Genomic DNA, 20,820 nt, shown 5'->3' with positions numbered 1-20,820 from the left:
AAACCATTATTTTGTGAAATACAGTATTTTGTAAAGTACAGTACAAAATGCACATGCAGACATGCAGTAGCTTCCAGTGGGAAGGATCCATATATAGACTTCCACAGAAATGTTAAGAGCAGGTCAGCTGGGGGTCTAATGTTGATCCTCTTGTTTGCATTTCTACAGTAATTCATATCAAGTGGAAAGGTGTGCAGCAACTCATTTGTAGCTAGACCTGTCTTTTACATGTAAAACTGTCCTGCCACTTTACGTGGGAATGAATGTTCTCCAGGAACTTGGAAAGATCACATTTCTCACAGTTATGTGCTGCTTCTTTCATTCTGAGTAGGATTGTAGCCCTGTTCACAAATTGGGCAAACTGTACAATAAAGGTACCATGGGTTTGTGCCCACCCCACCCACCACTGAGCCTAGCTCATTTAAATCAGTAGAATATAAAGGGCAATAAATTTGTCTTGTACACACTGAGGGCAGATCCATACCATACATTTAAAGCATATTCAACACACGTTTAAAACTTGCAACTTTTCCCCAAAGAAACCTGAGAACTGTTGTTTGTTAAAGGTACTGTAAATGTTAGGTCTGTATGAGGGGGGCGGTCTTCAGTTCTCATAACTGTTTGGCGGAAGTCATGTGATTTAAATGTGTGTTTGATTTGCTTTATTTTTTTAAAAAAAAATAATTTTTATTAACAGGCCAATCAAATCACATTCATTCCAAATCACATTAGTTCCAAATTACACAGCCAAATTTTTAAAATTTTGTTGGGGGTACCCATACTTCAAGCTCCGAAAGGGATCCAAACATCACTCTTACTGCTGCTTTAATTACACAGTTCTGTCCAGATAGTCTCTTTGTTATTTTCCTCATCTTGTTGTTGTTATCATATATTCCTTTCTTTGTGATCTCTGATAGTCTTCACAAGCGGGTTAAAAACAAACATATCCTGTGTGGATTTTACGCTTTCCCAAGAGCCATATCACATAAAGGACAGACGCCATTTCCACACCTCCATACAAAACATTCCCGCAGTCTGTCCGTTGATTTCCACAGGCCTGCCAGTCTGTCATCAATTTTCTCAGGGGGCCCTGCCAGGTCAAACTCACATTCCGATAACCATGGTCCTTCTCCTCCTCGTCCTCCTGTGGGCAGGCCTGCCGTAACGAATCTCTATTTGTAACTGCGTCACAAAGCTTTCCTTCCTTTCCCGATGTTCCCACAAGTCCTCTCTTTGATTAGTAATTTATTTCCACACAGTTCTTAATCTCCTGCTTGTGATCAGTAATTGCAACGATTCTTTCTCGGGGGGGGGGGAAGGGTTATTGGGTACTCACATAAGACAAAAAAAAAAGTTTTTCCTCCCCCCCCCTTTTCAGTTTAGCTCCAACATACCAATCTTTTAATGATGAGTCTTCTCTTGATTTATTGTCCAGCCTGTCGCTCCGCTTCACAGAGATCCCATTAATTAGCAGTCTTTACTCCCGATCTTCACTTGAAGTATGTGCATTTGCTTCTTTTTCTAATTGTTTATTTTGAGCTCTACAACTATCTGCGCAATCAGAGACAGCGTCCGGGAGAGCCGGACCCACACAAAGGTTTTGTGCTTAGTGCCCTCACCCCCTTCTTTCGAATCCGGGGGTGATATATGGCAACAGCAGGCAAGGCAGTGTTCCCCATTCCCTTGGGGTAACAAAGGGAGGCTGCATACTCCCATATCAGCCTCTTAATTACCTCGTGTGAGCCGGAGAGATGGTATTGTCGGCCATCTTCCAATGCGCCCCCTAGCGGCCCCGTGTGTTTGATTTGCTTTAAATGCATAATGTTGGATGTGTTCACAGAGTCTGATTAGGAGAAACCTGAAATGTCTTGCTTGAAAGCTTTCAAGTTGCGATGGGGAGTGAATTTTAGAGGATCCCTAATTTTGAAGGGAGGTGGGCGATTTGTAGGTTGAGCAAAATTATTTGAAAGGTTTAGTGGTGATGGCAGTCTATATCTATCTATCATCTATCTATCTATCATCTATCATCTGTCTATCTGTCATCTCCTTCCTTCCTTCCGCCACCACAGGCAATAGAGGCAGAGCTCTTCTTCAAAGAGGTGGCATTCAGTAATGGCTGCCATCCCCCCTCCCTCTCTCAAATGCCATGGAACAATTTACATTGTGTATTTTTTGGTGAGAAGGCAGATCTATTAAGCTGTGCTAAAACATCTGCAGCTGTTACCAATTGTAGCCTCATGAGCTTATGAAAGAACCCCCCCCCCAAAAAAAACCCCACATCCACCATTTGCTGCCTATGAATGGGATAGAAAAGGGCAGAGTTTAGCTCAGCTCTGTGTGTACAATTGTGACCCCCTCATCTTTGCAGCTGGGTGGGGTTAGAATATAGTGGACATGCCCATGAACCAACTTCCTCTGGTAGGGGGACTTTGCATCAGAGAAGCCCCCATTACTGCAGTGGAAAACACAGCTGATGGAACATTACTGCTGGCAGGGCTTGTTTTTATAGGGAACTCACAGGAACTCAGTTCCAGCACCTCTCAGGGGGGCACAATTGCCATTCTAAGAGAATGAGGGAGCTGTTCATGGTGAGTTTCAGCACCTCTTTTTCTAGAAAAATGGCACTGACTATTGGCAGTGTTTTACTTTCTGTTTGAAACAATTGTCTTCCCTGACTGGCAGCAGCTCTACAAGTTGTCATATACAGAACTTTCTCAGCCCTGTTCCCTGGGGTCCTTTAATCTGGAAACACTTGAGCTTTCTTCATACAAAAAGGGTGCTCTACCACTGCATTGTAGCCTCTCAGAGTATTCTGCTTATCCCAATTGATGCCAATGTTTAACATTTATTCCAGTAATGTAAATATTTGAACTGCAAAGCTTTGCTGTTTTAATATTCCAAATGCAAGTAGAGCATTTCAACCAAATACAAGCTCATAAAAATGTCAGTTTCATTAGAATTTAGAGTCAACATGCACGGTACACAGAAAAGTAAGAATTTTTGTGACCATGATTTCCAGGAGCAGCCAATGAGGTTGTGCAGACAGATGTAAGCAGCAGGAATAAATGGCCACTGCTAAGTCATGAGTGATGACCAAATGGGTGACAGCTCTGGTACCCATACTGGAAGGAGAAGCAAGATACCAAGGGAAGCAGAGGTTGTATAAAGTCATGGAAGCACATAACTGCTGAGAAGTAGGAAATTTGAGTAAGGGCTGTTGATGTCAACATTGCACTGAGCACCTCTACCAGCTGCACATCAGCATGGTGCTTACTTTTTCCAGCTTCCTTCTGCTTCTACTTTTATCTTGCATCTCCTGCTAGGTAATAGGTTCCTTTCCCTCTTTTGGTTTCCCTCAGCAGCAGCAGGTTATTGCTGTTTCTTAACCTTTCAGTGCAACACTTGCCAGCTGCTGCTCAGGACAGCTAATTCTCCAGACAACATCCAGAAAGTCTGTTATTGATGTTCATCGCTGGTCTGTTAGCATATCCTCATCATTTGGGCTGGTGGAGATGGCTGTTTCCCATTAATTGACTAAAGGAAAAGAGAAATGATTAACTTAGTTTTAATACACTTCCCAGAAAACGAATATATCTGTAACATTTGTCCTGGGACCACACATTTCTTCACAATCTGTTTCTGATACATTTGGGCTTCCTATGAGCGATTTCCAAAGGAAGTAGGCACACTCTCCTTACTCATAGTTCCATTCATGGACTATAAGACACACAACCCCCCCCCCCTTTACCATCGGACGCTACACAAAAGAAATACGGTAGGTAAAATATGTGGCGTTTAAATTCAAAATTTTCTTTTTAGTAGACCATTTGAACTAAATCTGCCACATTGCCATGTTTTTCATTACCTTGCTTGCTTTTTCCATGGCCTTGAGTCCATAATTTCATAAACATAAGGAAACTAAAATATTTTGGCTCAGCATTTATAGAAGACATGAGCCATTAATTGTGTGATGCTGTTATTTACCCTTAAGAGTTTCAATATATATTGTATCATAGAAATCAGGTGAGTCAGAATTTGTTTGGGAAGGCATTCTCCATCAGACCCATGGTCCTAGCAGGAAGTGATGTTTGTGAGCATGCAGTGGAATTTCATTCCAATTAGCAACAGTGAAGCTTATGTCTCCAGTGAACCCTCCCCACCAGCTCTTCACTTTCTCAAGATTAAATATTTTGCTGGGTGGGGGATTGACAGTGAACCAGGGGCACATTTCTCCATTCCTTATTTCTGTTTAAGAAAGCTGAGAAAGAAGGGGTAGTTTTCTTGGGTGGGGGGTAGGAACATTAACTGAATCAAGCTGAGGCGAGTTCACTCATTGCTAATATTCAATATCAAATTCTGCTTTCAGGTGATTCATTTGGGCTTTTTGACGCTATGATATTATTAAAATGATACCATTGCAACTATTAGAGGATATAGGACTCCTATAATAGGAGAATGTAAGCAGAGCCTGCTGGATCAGGCCATAAGTCTATCTAGTCTAACATCCTGTTCTCCCACTGGCCAACCCAATGCCTATGGGAAGCCTGAAAGCTGGACCTGAGCTTGAGAGCACTCTCCCAGCAACAGCCATGCAAAGGCATGCTGCCTCCCAACAGTGGAGGCAAAACATAGCCACTGTGGTTAGTAGCCAGTGGTAGCCTTGTCAGCCATGAATTTGTCTCATCATCTTGTAAAGCCATCCAATATGGTGGCTATTGTTACTTCTTGTGGGAGCAAATCCCATAGTATAACTATGGACTGTGTGAATAAATAATTTCTTTTGTCTGTTCCTGAAACTTCCAACATTCAGGTTAATTGAATATCCTTGAATTCTGATACAATAAGAGAGGACGAAAAACTTTTCTCTGTCTGCTTTATCCACACAGAGGGAACAGCCTAAACTGGGGGTCTCAGCCAAAAGTACTTTTTGTTTTTGTGAATGTGAATGCTCGGCAGCGTCAGACAGCCTGAGGAAAGAACCAAAGGAGTGACATAGTGCTAAGAGCTTTGGAATGCTGGGGGTGGGGAGAGAGAACAACTTTCTGCTGGAGAGACTGGGAAGTGAAGTGAGAGAAAAGAAAGGTGGCTGAGGAGAAGAAAATAAGTTCAATCTAAGTGGAAAGAGAAATCATGATCTTTACACTGATACATACATGTTTTTGTACACATTGCTAGGCTGGAGGACCGCATTGCAAGATTTGGAGCAGTGTGAATTTCAAAGAATGGCCCTGTTTGCACATCATTCTGGAAAGTGTGGACTAGGTAAGTTCACCTTTAAATGTGTACTGAATCAAATGGTTGCCTCATATCTGTTTCCTACTGACTCTGGTCTTGGCCATGCCTTCATCTGCGTGTTTACGTGGTGCTTCCAGTTGTAAGCACATGGAATTTCTCCATACAAGGGACCCCATTGGTCCAAGCTGTCCATGCGTAGAGCTTCATCACATACCCCATGCCCAGATGACTAGGCACATCACCACCAGGTGCATGGGCAGAGGAAGATGAAGCTAATATTTGCAGCCCCACAATACCACTCATATATATTTTTCAGGCACATCTGAATTCCCCTTACATGATCTGAAATATACTCAGAGTCGAGAGTGGATTTCATGCTCTTTATTCAGCTCATAGTGATGAGGAGGAATGGAAGTTCCCCCACAATATCTGCTTTATATACATTATTTACACAATGGGCTGCACGTGATTGGCTAATTCCGGGATTCTCCTGTAGGCCAATCAGGTTGTGGATTCACTTCCACCTGGAGCTAGATTGGGTGGCTCCTGTGGACCAATCATACTGCTGCATTGTTCTAGGACCAATCAGACTTCTGCATTTTGGATCCTATTGTTCTAGGACCAATCAGACTGCTGCATTTTGGATCCTATTCAACTCAGTACATAACATGATCCTTGCTTGGCTTGACCATGTGACCAAAATGTAGTAATCCAAAGCAAGAACGATGCTGCCCCTGTTAATCAGTGACCACAGCAAGCCTCAATGAGAGCCTCTAAACCAAAGGAAGGAGGGCTGGGAAAGTTTACTCTACTTGAGGAAAGAATTCAGGCAAGATGGTGGCCCATCCTTTTAAAGGAAGCTAGCACTCTCTCCTGAGATATTGCTAGGCTGCGTGAGATGCAGGGCCCCCAAGATCTTGCAAGAAAATTAAACCCCTCCTATTCAACCATGGTGGCAGCATCAGATGTTGCAGTTGTTGTGAGCAGTATGTTATCATTGTAAGCTAAAATTGAGAAGCATGAAAATGAGTGATTGTGCAGGGGTGTGGTATAGCAATGGATATATGGGTGTTGATCCCAGTTTAGGAGCTAGTGGTTTCCAGTTTGTAACCCTTTGCTTGACACTTGGCTAAGAATTAGTATTTTGTCGAGTGCACCGAATTCTGTTTGCCTCTTCTGCTCAAACTGAGAAAAGTATTACAATGGAAGATGGATTTCCCTGATGGCATATTTTTAGTTGTACAAGTACGAGCCTGAAGCTAAGCCGACCATGATCCAGAGAAATGTTAACACATACCTTATGATAAGGCTGTTTGAGGAACTGGCCTAATCCGTACCTCCTGGACTACTTTACATGCTACCTGACAGACATATGCATATTATGGATGTATTTAAAAGTGTATCACAATAAAATGTTAATCATTCATGAAATAAAGCTTCAGACATGATAATGAAGCAACAGGAAAAAGAAATAGAAGGAGAAAAAGCTCCAGGATGTTTATTCTAATTTGTGTGGATGTTTCCCAGGATCCAGCCTATTGCCTGTGTGGCAAGGAAAGGAACATGACTGTAGTTTATTGCCTTGTGACATAGACTTTCCTCATATTTCCAAGAGGAACCCTGCTTTTTCAGAGTTTGCATGTGCACTTTAGACTTCTAACACAGAGACTTAGAGGAGTCTTTCCTCCCCAACATTCTGGTCACGTTGCCTTCTTCATTAGTCCAGCATTCTTTCATCTTGTACTTCTTGGATTTTTTTGTAAAGAATGTCATGAAGTGACTTGCTAAAAATGCATTAAGGGCCCTTTTAAGGAGATGTTGTGTTATCCCATATTAGGGAATGTACTCCCAGATCCTATTCAGAAAATACATATTTTTCAGATAATAGTTTGCAATGAAATTAATTGCCTGTGCCAATCTACAGTAGAGTGGTTTGTGCATTTGATTTATTTATCACCTAACATTACAGTATCAATGTGACTTGCACTGAAAGCAGGCAAACTTCAATATCAATGTGATATATAAGAAATATAACACAGCTGTGCCACTTCAAATGATCACACAGGAAAAAAGCTGCCTACCCCAACAACCTTAAGCATAATTACTAATAAAAAAATTAAATTTAAATTGCCATTTAAATTTCTACTGAGTATTGGTCAGAGATTAAATGTGCTTCATTATGCATCAACACACCTTCAAAGACAAGCAGGTATGTGATGATGGCATAGAGAGCACAGGAAGAGCAGATGGTTCGTGCCTGTTCATCTGCCAAACAAGAAAATTCACATCACCCTCATTAAAGAATTATGTGCCCTTCCAATGCAAGGACAATCTGCACATCTCCTGGGTAGGATAGAGCGATGGCTTGATTTTACATAGAGGAACAGGAAGTGAATCAAACGCAGGGCACTTGAGTCAATGGCTTGTGACTGAAGTGGGTTGCTAAGTCTGATGTGAAAAATGGACAGTGAGAGAAGTCTGCAAACTGCTGTCTCTCCATCTCCACACCTTTTCATTCTCCCCCAAATACTGTCACACAGTCCCAGTATCACAGAGTTCCAGTTCAAATGGTTTTTTAAAAGGCAAGCCATATTGGTTACGCCACTCTAGTGAAGTTTAGGTCCTCTAGTGAAGTTTTGTCCTGTAATCTCACAAGGGTGGGAGATCTGATGAAACATAAGCTATACTCAGTTTGATTCTTTTCTGTTATGTCAAACCACTCCAAATTTCAGAGAGAGCAGGAGATAAACCATATCCCAAATATGAAACTCTTCACGTTAGCTCTTCACACAGCTATCACATTTTTAAAAAAACTGTTACCATGAAGTCTATCTGGGACCACAGGTGTTTACTTAATTATTTGTTTTATTCAGATAGCTGACCTGCTTTTCAGTTGAAATTATATGCAAAAATGGACTACTATCATGACCCGCCCAGATAAGGAAGGGACATGTCTGATAGTTAACTCCTTATTGGCAAAAGAAACACAGCAGTTTTCATGTTGTTCCAGATAAACATGCTTACACACTTGTAGCCTCTAGGCACCTGTCCACGGGTCTGGGCCCTATGGAGCAGTTGCAGCAATAGTGGGGTCCCTCCCCTCCTCTGGCTTATATCCCCTCCTTTGGGTTGCATGCCTGCAACCTAAGATGTCTCCTGCACAGAAATGATTACCCCTTCTGGCTCTAGAAGACAGTGGGCAGAGAAAGGTCGGGAATCTACTGACCTATCGTCCCTCATCTGACCTGTCCCTTCTTCTTCCGCCACCATATCTTGCACACTCCCTCCTTCCCTGGATCCTGCCTTGCGGGTGGCGTCACCCCCCCCCCAAAATCACTGGTCTCCTCTCCTGGGTCACTGCCCTGGTGCCCTGCCTCCGCCACATGCTCTTCAGAGCCCTGCCCGTCCCTGACAACCAATAAAGCCTAAAACAATCCATTTAAAACAACATGGTATCATTGTTCAACTCTGTCCTGCAAGCAAAGAAGTTGACCCAGCTGGGGAGTTTCCATCTCCCCTATCAGTTCTGCTAGACTTTGGTTTCTGTGTATGTGTGTGTTAGAGAGAGAAAGAACAAACCATTAGTACCTCCTCCATGGTAACAGTACAAGTGATAGTGGAGTGGAGTGGGGACTTTTGATCGGCATGCACTAACATGCTGGTTATTGATATGAATCCATAGTTTATTTTTAACAATGGTTTTTGATGTACAGACCAGGCCACTGTAAGTTTTTTATTAAAAAGTAGGTTAAAAAGAAGAAGAAAGAAATAGAAAATTTGATATGCTGTATTTAAAGAAGGCAACATAGATAGTATCTTTGGCTACCTAAATATTAAGCCATCCCTTAAGAGACCTATTTTATGAAACAGGTACCTTGTGAAAATATACATTAGAAAGATTTTCTCCAGGTGGTAAGTGCAAAATGACCACTCTTCCCAATACATTTCCCTTGTGATCTATAACCCTCAAAGCTACCTCTGACTCATTTTGTTGATTCCATCAACCAAACCAACATCAGCCGGTCACTTAAAATAAGTTTATAAAAGTGTTCAAGGTTCACTCATTGCTGAATCAGGCTATGTTTACAGAACAGGAAACTTTAAAAAATAAATTTGCCTCCATAATTCTACGGAACAAGAACCTAATCAAAAGCAGCCTTACAGCTGGGTGTGTTGCCTGCTTGCCAAGTTCATATTGGCAACAGCTCCTAATAAAATATAAATGCAGTGGTTATCTTTTGTTAGCATGGGAAAGAGACATATCTGAAAGAGGAGCAGCCAGTCACAAAAGTCTTTTAAAATGAATCTGAAATACAGACAGAGCTGGCCCAAGTTACTTTTCTGCTTGAGAATCAAATCCCTTCAGAACAAACATCTGACTAAACATCAGGAAGAATGGATGATTTAGTTGAGAATTCTGCATTGCAGGGGGTTAGACTAGATGACCATTGGAGTCCCTTCCAACTCTACAATTCTATAGTTTTGTGACAAGATGGTGCCCCCATCTTGGGAGAAGAGTGATATTACATCCACATTTTTCTCTAATATCTGTGGCACAGGTTGAGTACATGTAGTTTTCTACATGAAGTCCATTTTCTGTCATTTCTCAGATGATGCTGATTGCATGCATTGAAATGACTTTTATGGGGAAAGTGCTTCACCAGCCATGGCAGAGCGCTGCAACAGTAAATGACTGAAAAAAGGCTTCTTGCAGAGAATCAAATCCCTTCAGAACAGTCCCTTCATTGCCTCATCTCTCTTTTTCTCTTCCTACAGTTGTCTGTGAGCATCTGAAAACATCTGGTTCAGCTCTTATTACAAATTCAACTTCACTGAGCACAAAAAGAACTAAGCAGTTCTTAGCTGCTTGGGTTGCTCACGTTCTTGCATTGTGGACTGGATTTTCCCTTTTAATACAAAGGGAAAATAGGCTCCACAGAATGTTATGAAGTAGGTTATATAAAGTTCATAAGATGAAGAAAGCAGCTGTTGCTTTCAGGCTTCTAAGAGCAACTGTTTCAAACAACTATAGATGCATAGAGAGGCTAGAGAGATATTATAGGAACTAAAATGCCATGAGACCTAAACCACATGCTTAGTCAGTCCATCAGGTTAGCTTTGGGGGATCCTGGCTTCATGAACAATGGAAATCCTCTGTCCTCACCCCCACCCCGACACACACACTCAGTGTGACTATATAGCTTCATTTACAGTTGTGCACTGCAAAATTCTTCCCTTCTTTAATGCCTTCTCAGGTTGAGCTGCACCAGCAAGTATCATAGATGCAAGATACACCTCACACTTACTGGCCATATTCACACCAGAGCTACAATTCTCGGTTGTTGCTGACATCCGCCTGTCTCAGGAGACATCGGAGAAGTGTGCCTTTAGGGGTGAAGTCAAACTGTTGGAAGGTTACAATGCCTTCTGTGGTTGTAGAGATTGATACAGGAGATGTTTCGTTGCAGCTGGGGTAGATGAAGGCATCCGGTTTTGCTGATGCAGATGCACCATGGCATTTGTGCTCCTCCCAGTGGCCATTCTTTCTCTGGTCACTGTTATGGATGATCACTGCAAGGGATTCCCACATGGCAAGGTTGATGTTGCCAGTCTTCATGTCATGTTTGCAGACATCTTTGCAGCATGGAGTTGGTCTGCCAACAGGCCTGGTTCCTTTGGCAAGACAGGTACAGCTAAGGCCCACCTCTCCAAAAGGGTATGGGACAATATGATGTTAACAACCAATACCTATGAAGGTCTACCAGGTTTGCATGTTGAGGCTGTCTCCTCCTCCTCCGCAAGGCCTGCCAAGGTGCTTTGGTGCATCCCTTTGAGATTGCTAGTGTGCCTTCCTGAAAGGCACCTTGGCGATTGTCAAAGGGACATGCCAGGGCAGAGGTGTGACCCGTTGACAATTGCCAAAGCGATCCCAGAAAGTGCTCTGGTGCTTGTCAGCAGGGTTGGGCTGACTCACACCAGGGTGCCAGTCTTAATTGGGACATTCTGAGATTGGTTTCTGTTATCCGGGATGTCCCACTGAAAACAGGACAGTTGGAGGAGTATGGATTTGGGAAGTAGTGATGAATTAAGTAGTCACCTTTCAACAAAACTGGTCCATGTGGTGGCAGGAACTAGACTTCTTGGGTAAATGTGCACTTCTGGCTTCAGCTGCTCTTGTTCCAAACAGAGAGTATAAATACCAGTGCTGGCTAACATGGTGCCCTGTGCATCATCACTGGCCATAGCCATGCTGGCTGGGGCTGATGGGAACTGTAGTCTCAAACATGTTCCAGCTTTGCAGTTCTCTGACACTTGGACATCTACCCATTCTGCAGATGCTCTTAGCTTTGGGCACTTGACCTTATGATCTTATTTACAATTAAATAAATGTAAAAAAAAAAGCTGCATGCCTTTGACTTTTCATTGGAAGTAAGTAAGTTTTGGCTTTCTTTTGAGTAAGCATAAGATTGAGTTCTTAGAATGAAATGCAGAACAAGCTCTAAACTTAGTATGTATAAATTGACATAGGCTATTGAGGCCAAAACAAATTTTGTAATCTCTTCAATGCTCTAAGCCAACTTAAAACATTTGATTGAGGCTCAAACTGTGTTGTGCCCTGACAGCTAAACAAACATGCAGTTCTATATCGCTAAAAGGCTTATTGGCAGAAACAGAACAATGCGTAGGCTGATGTGTCAGGAGAGCTTTCTGACAGAAAGCATGCTTTAAATACCCTGTTAGCAAAGTAGTTGAACTCTGTGACATGTCAAAAACATGAAGAAGTTCAAGGGGGAAAGATGTGAGAACAAGCCTTTGGGAAACCACTTTAGCTTATGTAGAATTATTTGGGGCAAGGGGGTTGAAAAATAAATCACTTGAGGAAGAATAAAGTTAGAAATATGACTTGAAATGCATACATTGTTTAAAGGGGATGAAAAGAAGACAACTAAAGTCTTGTGTTTATTTTCTTTTTCAGTAGAAGCAAGCTATTTTTATCATTATACAATGCCTAGTTTCTGTAGATTCAGATATGGTAGATTCCCTACTATTACGGATAATAATAATAATAATAATAATAATAATAATAATAATAATAATAAAAAATCATAGCATGTTTAGAGGGAGATCTTATCTCAGATATTCACTGGGTCTACTAGCAGAGGACCTATATTTTATAGTTAATCATTAATAACCAGGAAATTTTTGACGTGAACATTCAGCCATAATTTAATGCAGCCTCTAACTTGGCAAGATTCCCGAATCAGCAGATGTTTCTCCTTTATATAGCACTAACAGGGTGTGACTGGCAATGCCCGGGAATTTTCAGACCCTCCCCCCAAAACATTGTGATTTTAGAATACATAGTGTAATTTGTGAGTTTGTGCCCATCATGCCAAAAATCGAGTGAAGTCACACCAAAGTCACACTTGGGCTCACCATCTTGATTCAAAATGGCACCTGGCATCCAAACATCAATGAAACACCGCCAACCCCAGTGGCAGCTCTTATGGCATCAAATTTCAGCAGCGCCCTGAGTGACACCCTCCACCTCTCGCGCTCCATTCTAAATCATATTTGCAGCATCCCCAGCAGTGCCCCCAAGGCTCTGTGCCCAGTGTGACTGAACTAAATCCACCTCTCCCTCACCTCAGAAAACCTTGTGATGAGTTTGGAAATGATATATTGGGAGGTGACCAAGCCTGTGCCCAAAAAACCAGGTGAAGTCACACCAAAGTTATTGTTTGGTTGCCATATTGAATCAAAATTATGCCTGGAATCCAAATATTGATTAAGACTGCCATCTCTACCTTAGGAACCGCCGTGCCAAATTTGGTGATGATATCTCAAGAGATGACTGAACCTGTTTTTCAAAACCAAAGCATAGAGTAACATTGTACAGTGCAGGCCTAAAATAGGAAAATAGACAGTCACTGTGAGTAGAATCGTAACAAATTCCAGCTCAGATAGAAAATAATAACAGAAATTCTCTGGGAATGAAACTGGATTATGCTTTCTTCTGATAGAAGCTTATGAGTTATGATGACAGGACCCATAAATATCTTGCTTGACATATCACATTGTCAACAAAAATGCCTTTTGATTCACATGGAGTAAGTTTATATTCTCCTTTGTCTTCAGCCCACATTTCCTCCACAGTGTAATGCACAGGTGAGAAAGAAAGAAGACAATCCTTGTTCTCATAAGAGTTCACAACTTAGTGGCCAGATAGTTTGGACAGATGTGATGCAGGGGAGGAGGTAACAAATCAACATTAAATAGAAAAGAAGCATGATCTGCTTCCATATTTCCAGTCTATGTCCTATAAATTGGACTATAGAAATTGTCCATAATGTAGACAATGAATCTGACACTATCAGATGAATTGCTGCCAAGAGCAAAATACTTGTCTTTGTTCCAAATGATTTGCAACTCCAACATGTTCTCTGATTCATTTCCGAGATTTATGTGGCAGCAGTCATCATCTATTTAAGATGAAAGAAACAGGAAGGAAGGTGGTGGTGGAAGTATTTGTAAGATAGATCCTGAACTCAAACTTTACTCAAACAGAATATGAAAGAGAAATGGGAGGGGAAAGATGATTTGCTTGGTGTCTTCAACACTCAGAGTTGAGAAACTATTTGTTTAGAATCATAGAGCTGCAGGAATCCTTTATCCAAAGTAGGGACCCTGGGATCAAGAGTCTCATGCACTACCAACTGAACATTGATTGCCTTCTGCTTTCACAAAAAGACACATGACTCCCAGTTGCTACTGATTTTGTTTGGATGATTATTTTTTTAGCTTTTAGTTTGTATTTGCTTAAAACTGAGGTGAAAACAACATTAAGTGTCATGGGAAATTCAATGACATTGTGGCACAATAAGCATCTTATTAAGGTCTTGTGGCAGGAGGGTGTTCTAGAGCAAGCACACTGATCCCCAGTCTCCTTTTCATTACCCAAATGTTATTGGGTCATATGATACATATAATAAGTCATTTCTATGAAAATGTGGATCCCACTCTTTGCTTCCTCTTTTCTGTGGCTGTGTAAGTGGTCATCCTACAACATGGGGAGGGCATGGCTTTACATTGGTGCAAAATGCACCCCCAGATATCTGGACAGGATAACTGCAGGATAACTGTCTGAGGGTTTTTTGCATAGCCCTCAGCCGTCAGAGCATGGCTATTGCCTGAATTTACGTGGCATAGTGAGTGTGTCTTGGAGGCAAAGTACGTGAAGGAATGTATTCCATTGGCAGTAATTCTATCTCTGCTCCCTGTGAGTAAGAGTCAGTCTGTGTTGGTGACATAAATTTCCACACAGAACATTTTTGTTAGTTTTGGAAGTAAATGAAAGGCTGCTTATTTCATTCCATTCTTCCACCTTGAAAGTTAATCCAGATTTTAAAGAGATGTGTGAGGTTAAAAAATAGAAGCAAAAAGTTTGCACTTAAAAAAACAATTGTCCTCCCCATTCCTGTGGGTTTTCTTGCTTCTTTTTGTGTACACCCAGCTATAAAGCATTAGTCAAAATGTGATGTTTTGTAAATGGCTAATCTTGTCTTTTCATGTCAGTCCCTTAATTTATCAGCATATTTTCTGTTTTTATCTGACAGAGAAGAATACCAGAGCTTTCGCTTTAGATTGTGGGGCACCGTTGTATGGGAGTGGATAGTATCCTTGCTGTTATTACTGTTGTTCTTTAAGGGCTATATGGACTGTTTGAAGTGCTAAAGAAACAAACAAAGGAAACTTTATTGTGGGCCAAGGCAGGACATCAAGGCCCCCAAGCTAGACACAGTGCCATTTATGCAACTAGCAACTGTTTGAATGGCTTTAATTGCAGGTGTGAAGCTTTAAACAAAATGTTCTAAATTAATTGAAGGCATTTGGGGGGCTTTAAGGAAAATGAAAAGGATGGCTGCACATGGGAACAGGTTCCCAACATTTTGAGAGAGAGGTTTTTATTGAGGAGAATGCCCTTCACTGCTTCCTTAAAAGAGCAGTAAAGACTACTGCACTTGTAACTCAGCTAACTTCCATCTCACCTAGCATATATGCACCATGGGCAATAGCAGCTCAATATTGAGTCTGGTTCATCTTGCCACATCCCTTATGGAATTCCATTACGAGAGAGGCCAAAAAGCCCTGCAGGCTGGGCATTTATCCTTGCCCCAGGCACAGTACCAAGCACCGTTACTGGTCAGTTGGCACTGCACCCAGTGAAACGCTCCCTAAATTTCTGTTGCCATTGGCCAATTCAGCAGCTAGAGGATGATCCAGCCTACAATAGGCCAGTTCACAGGGGAGGCCTGAGGCCCACCTGCCAAGCTGCCCACCCGATGAGGGCAAACAGATTTTTCAGGGGAGGGGAATCATTCAGCACAGCTGAGACCTGTTCTCTCAGCCATTCACTATTTACACCAGGAGTCTCCAACCTGGTGCCTATGGGTGGCATATCACCTGCAAAGGTTTTTATTGGTGTCCTTGGACAGGTGCCCTAGACTCTGAACTTTTATTTTAAAAATTAAGTCTATAGCTCTGCTAGAAAGAAAGCTATGGGCCAAAATTGCTTCTAGGCAATTTCTGTGAAATGAGAATGGTGTGGCAACTTTTCATATTTTTTCTGGTGCTGAGGAATGCTCCCTGTTGCTATTAGACAGCAACAGCATCATTGTGTGTGTGTGTGTGTGTGTGTGTGTGTGTGTGTGTGTGTGTGTTGTGTGTCAGGATCAGCGGAAAATAGCTGATTTTTCATGGTAAGCATAAGGTTGTTGTTCTAATTACGTCATTCCCCAAGACAGCCATATTGTGTTATGTCATGCCCCCTCCATGGCACCCATTTTGTGACTGGCACCCCCAGCACTCTAAAAATTCAAAATGTGCCCACTATTCCCAAACAGTTTGTTGACCCTTGATTTACCTAATGCACTTTCAGAAATGTTGGTCCAGAGAAACACAGAAAGATAGGAAGCTGCCATAAACCAGGTCAGACCATTGTCCATCTACTTTGTATTGTGTACACCGACTAGCAGCAGCTCTCCAGGCTTTCTGGCAGTGGACGTTCCCAGGGGACTGAACCTGGGACTTCCTGCATGCAAAGCAGATGCTCTACCACTAAGCATGAATCCATTTCATTCAGATTTAAGCATGTGTATCTTGTTCATTGAAAAGAACGCATTCGAAGATGCACAACTGGAACTAAATCTTGCCTTCATCTCAAATTATGGCCTTTTCTTTTTTTTAATATTTCAAAAAAGCGATCTTATGCTGAAATATGGTGCTTACTCTACATAGGATGGCAGCCAGTAGCAGATAATAATAATAATAATAATAAATTTTATTTATATCCCGCCCTCCCCAGCCGAAGCCGGGCTCAGGGCGGCTAACAACAATAAAACAGTATAAAAGTATAACATAAACAACACTCTAAAATCATTCATTGTAAAATTAATTAATTCAGGCCACTGGCAACCATTGGGCCAGAGCTCCGCGAAGATTGCCGAGGGAGGGAGTCAGGCTGTGCCCTGGCCAAAGGCCTGGCGGAACAACTCTGTCTTGCAGGCCCTGCGGAAAGATGTCAAGTCCCGCAGGGCCCTGGTCTCTTGTGACAGAGTGTTCCACCAGATCGGAGCCACAGCCGAAAAAGCCCTGGCTCTAGTTGAGGCCAGCCTAACTTCTCTGTGGCCTGGGACCTTCAAGATGTTTTTATTTGAAGACCGTAAGTTTCTCTGTGGGGCATACCAGGAGAGGCGGTCCCGTAGGTACGAGGGTCCTAGGCCGTATAGGGCTTTAAAGGTTAAAACCAGCACCTTAAATCTGATCCTGTACTCCACCGGGAGCCAGTGCAGCTGGTGTAGCACCGGATGAATGTGATCTCGCAGCGAAGACCCCATAAGGAGTCTCGCCGCGGCATTCTGCACCCGCTGGAGTTTCTGGGTCAGTCTCAAGGGCAGCCCCACGTAGAGCGAGTTACAATAATCCAATCTGGAGGTGACCGTCGCATGGATCACAGTGGCCAGGTCAGGGCGAGAGAGGTAAGGAGCCAACTGCTTAGCTTGGCGGAGATGGAAAAATGCCGCCTTTGTTATAGCTGCAATCTGCGCCTCCATGGAAAGGGAGGCGTCGAAGATTACACCCAAACTCTTAACAGACGGTGCTGGCACTAATTGCGCCCCCGCAAGAGATGGGAGTTGCCCCCCCAATCCCATATCGCCCCGCCCTAGCCACAGGACCTCTGTCTTCGAAGGATTTAGCTTCAACCGGCTCCCACGTAACCATCCAGCCACAGCTTCCAAACATCTGGTCAGTGTGTCTGGGGCCGAGTCAGGATGGCCATCCATCAACAGATAGAGTTGGGTGTCATCGGCATACTGATGGCAACCCAGCCCAAAACTCCGGACAAGCTGGGCGAGGGGGCGCATAAAGATGTTGAAAAGCATCGGGGAGAGTATCGCACCCTGAGGTACTCCACACACCAAGGAGTGGCGCGATGACAATTCCCCCCCAAGCGCCACCCTCTGTCCCCGATGGTGGGGTACGGCACAGCGGTGCTTACACGACCTCCCAGCATGTGGATCACAGCTGCTTGCAGGGAGAGAAAGTGAGAGGGTCAAGGTGGCAGGGAGTTCAGCCCTGTGGGGGTGCACTGGATGAACCAATGTGGTGCTCCTGCTGGTGCGTTTGCACAGCGCTGACCTCCTTCCCCCTTGCCCATTCCACTCTCCCTCCCAGTAAGTAACAGCAACCCACCTGCTAAGAAGTCAGGTAAGCAATGCCCCATCACTCCAATGAGTTCTAGGTCTAAGCATCAATTCTGATGAAGAGCTTTATGTATCTGCAAGTTTGATTCGAGTAGGATATCGTCTCACTTGCTCTGTGCATTTGAATTATTTTATAATGACTAAAAATAAATAAATCATTTTATGCACTTTTATCATTCCCCCCCCCCCCAAGTTGAGCTGCTAACTGCAAATATAGATTCCCAAAAGAATTCAGCAGACTTGGCTTCCGAAGTTGGTTGTAATTCATAACTACCTCATGTTGGGGGGGAAATGTTTAAAAATATTTGGAACTATTGAAAAATTAGATATGTGAATCTGGTCTTCACGTAAAACAATGCCAGTTCATATTCACCAGGTGGTGTGCTTCAGATGAGAAATATTTTTCTTTTAAAAAGGTTATTGAATATAGATAAGAAAGAATTAAATGGTGCCATCAAAGCTTAAAAGGTAAGAAACACTTTTGCATCCATTTACATAGCCTTGGTATCATTTCCTGTGAATTGTGTTATGATGAAGCTTCAAATACTGCTTTGAACATTTCTGTGGTTTCTTGAATAAATATCCATAATCCAGTATTGTATGCTCTTAAATTTTAGGCATGTACTTTTTTGAAAAGCAATAAAACCTAATATAGTTCAACAGGGGAAAGATAAAAAAATGTAACAACAGAAGAATGGCAGTCACTGTGTTGCAAATATAAAAGAAAAAAGAGCAAATGACTCCTCAAAGTATCAGACTATAAACTGTCCCAAAATGGTAGGGCAGGCATGGCCAAACTTGACCCTCCAGCTGTTTGGAGACTACAGTTCCCATCATCCCTGACCACTGGTCCTGTTAGGGATGATGGGAGTTGTAGTCCCCAAACAGCTGGAGGGCCAAGTTTGGACATACTTGTGGTAGGGGTTAAACCTCTACATGCCCCCATCCAACTCTAGCTGCACTTTTATTTAAGAGAATAGTAATATTTCATTGCTGTAAAAAACCAAAGGAACTCTAAGCTATGGCTCCTGCCTTTAACTACCTCTAGGAATGAGGGAGAGATTGGATTCAGTTCATTACTAAAGATGAACCTACTTCATTTGCACTTGCAAACCAAAATACACCCTCCTTTGAAATTTGCGCTTCTCTGAATTTTGCAATGCAATTCTCCAACCAGTTCTCCACCTTGCACACCCCCAAACTGGTTCAAGGTGGTGATGGAACAACCTCCAGAAAGAGCACATTGAGGGAAGAAAGAGGAGATTGTTCCACGAGGCAAGCAGAAATGCTTGCACTGGTGGAACATTTGTAACAATACGACATTGAATTATTCCCACAATTGGGGGGGGGGTTGGGGGTTACTAAAAACTAGAAAAGCTGCAGGGTTTAAGCAGCAGTGACATGCAGACAGAAAGAGAATAAAATAAATACTCAAAACAGCAGGATAAAATCACTTTGAATAAAACCAACTATATACCACACAGTAAGACAGACTAAAATGCTTCAATAAATGTTTAAAGGTCATGATCTGTTGCCTGAAACTTAACTGTGGGTGCAAAGGAATCTTCCTAGGGGGTGTGGTATGCCATAAGTGGGGCAGCACTGCATATAAATCAGCTATTCTTTCTTCCATTCATTTTTGTTAATAGCATTGAGAAAATCAGTTTTCTCTTAACTTTTCTCTTAAAAGGTAAAGGTACCCTGCCCGTACGGGCCAGTCTTGACAGACTCTGGGGTTGTGCGCTCATCTCACTCTATAGGCCGGGAGCCAGCGCTGCCCGCAGACACTTCCGGGTCACGTGGCCAGCGTGACGAAGCTGCTCTGGCAAGCCAGAGCCGCACACGGAAACGCCATTTACCTTCCCGCTAGTAAGCGGCCCCTATTTATCTACTTGCACCCGGGGGTGCTCTCGAACTGCTAGGTTGGTAGGCGCTGGGACCAAGCAACGGGAGCACACCCCGCCGCAGGGATTCGAACCGCCGACCATGCGATTGGCAAGTCCTAGGCGCTGAGGTTTAACCCACAGCGCCACCCGCGTCCCTAACTTTTCTCTTAGATTCTTACAAATTCACTCATGATCATATGTGACGTGTAAGATATTAGTTTAATTGGACTTTCAGTTGGTCACTCAGTGTTGCATTCAGTGTAGAACTAAGTAGCACTTTGTGAGAGCAGAATGACTTGCCCTTGTGCAACAGGACTCCCCCTCCCCAATCCTCCCCCAATTTTAAATCTGGGAGTCATGTCTATTTGTGAAAGCAGAAGGCAATAAATGTCTACCTTGATACTCAGTGTTTCTTCCAACTCTGATTCTGCCTTATGGAGCATCATTCCCAGGGGTACTGCAAGGGCAAAAGGATGGCTGTGCACATGGCCCATTAATGAGAAGTAATTCCTTAATTCACCTCTTGTGAATGGGGTGATGAATTGGGGTGGGTGGAAGCAATTAGTTGTAGTCCTAAAATTGGCCTTTTTTCACTCACCAACTTGGAGTGCACTTTCCTTCTCACAATTCATCTAGAGAAAAGGGTGAATCTTAGTTTGACACCATGCAATGTTAAAGTACAGCAACACAATCCTAAAAAGGAACTAGAGAGTAATCTCAGACCTGGAAGTCTCTCTTTATATTTTATAATAAATTTTATTGTTTTTAATTAAAACGTTTAAGAATTAGTTGTGTGTGTGTGTGTGTGTGTGTGTGTGTGTGTGTGTAAAAGATCACATAGATCAATACAATGAAATGTAAATATTCTTACTTAAAATACAAACTAGCAGTAGTCAAAACAGATTACATTAATACAAACATACAAAGGAAACAGC

At 42.6% G+C, this 20,820-nt stretch overlaps 1 long non-coding RNA gene across 1 annotated transcript in view; it reads left to right on the top strand.

The window, feature by feature from the left end:
* The window catches only part of LOC310687661, a 224,711-nt gene that overhangs the window by 86,321 nt on the left and 117,570 nt on the right, over positions 1 to 20,820 (top strand). The window contains exon 4 of the long non-coding RNA XR_014516521.1: positions 5,176 to 5,262. This is a non-coding gene — a long non-coding RNA (uncharacterized lncRNA). The remainder of the gene's footprint in view (positions 1 to 5,175; positions 5,263 to 20,820) is intronic.

This window comes from Podarcis liolepis (genome assembly GCF_965112155.1).
Source record: "Podarcis liolepis genome assembly, chromosome: 10".
Lineage (NCBI taxonomy): Eukaryota > Metazoa > Chordata > Lepidosauria > Squamata > Lacertidae > Podarcis > Podarcis liolepis.
The sequence above is the reverse complement of the archived record's forward strand: the minus strand, read 5'-3'. Positions and strand labels throughout refer to the sequence as shown.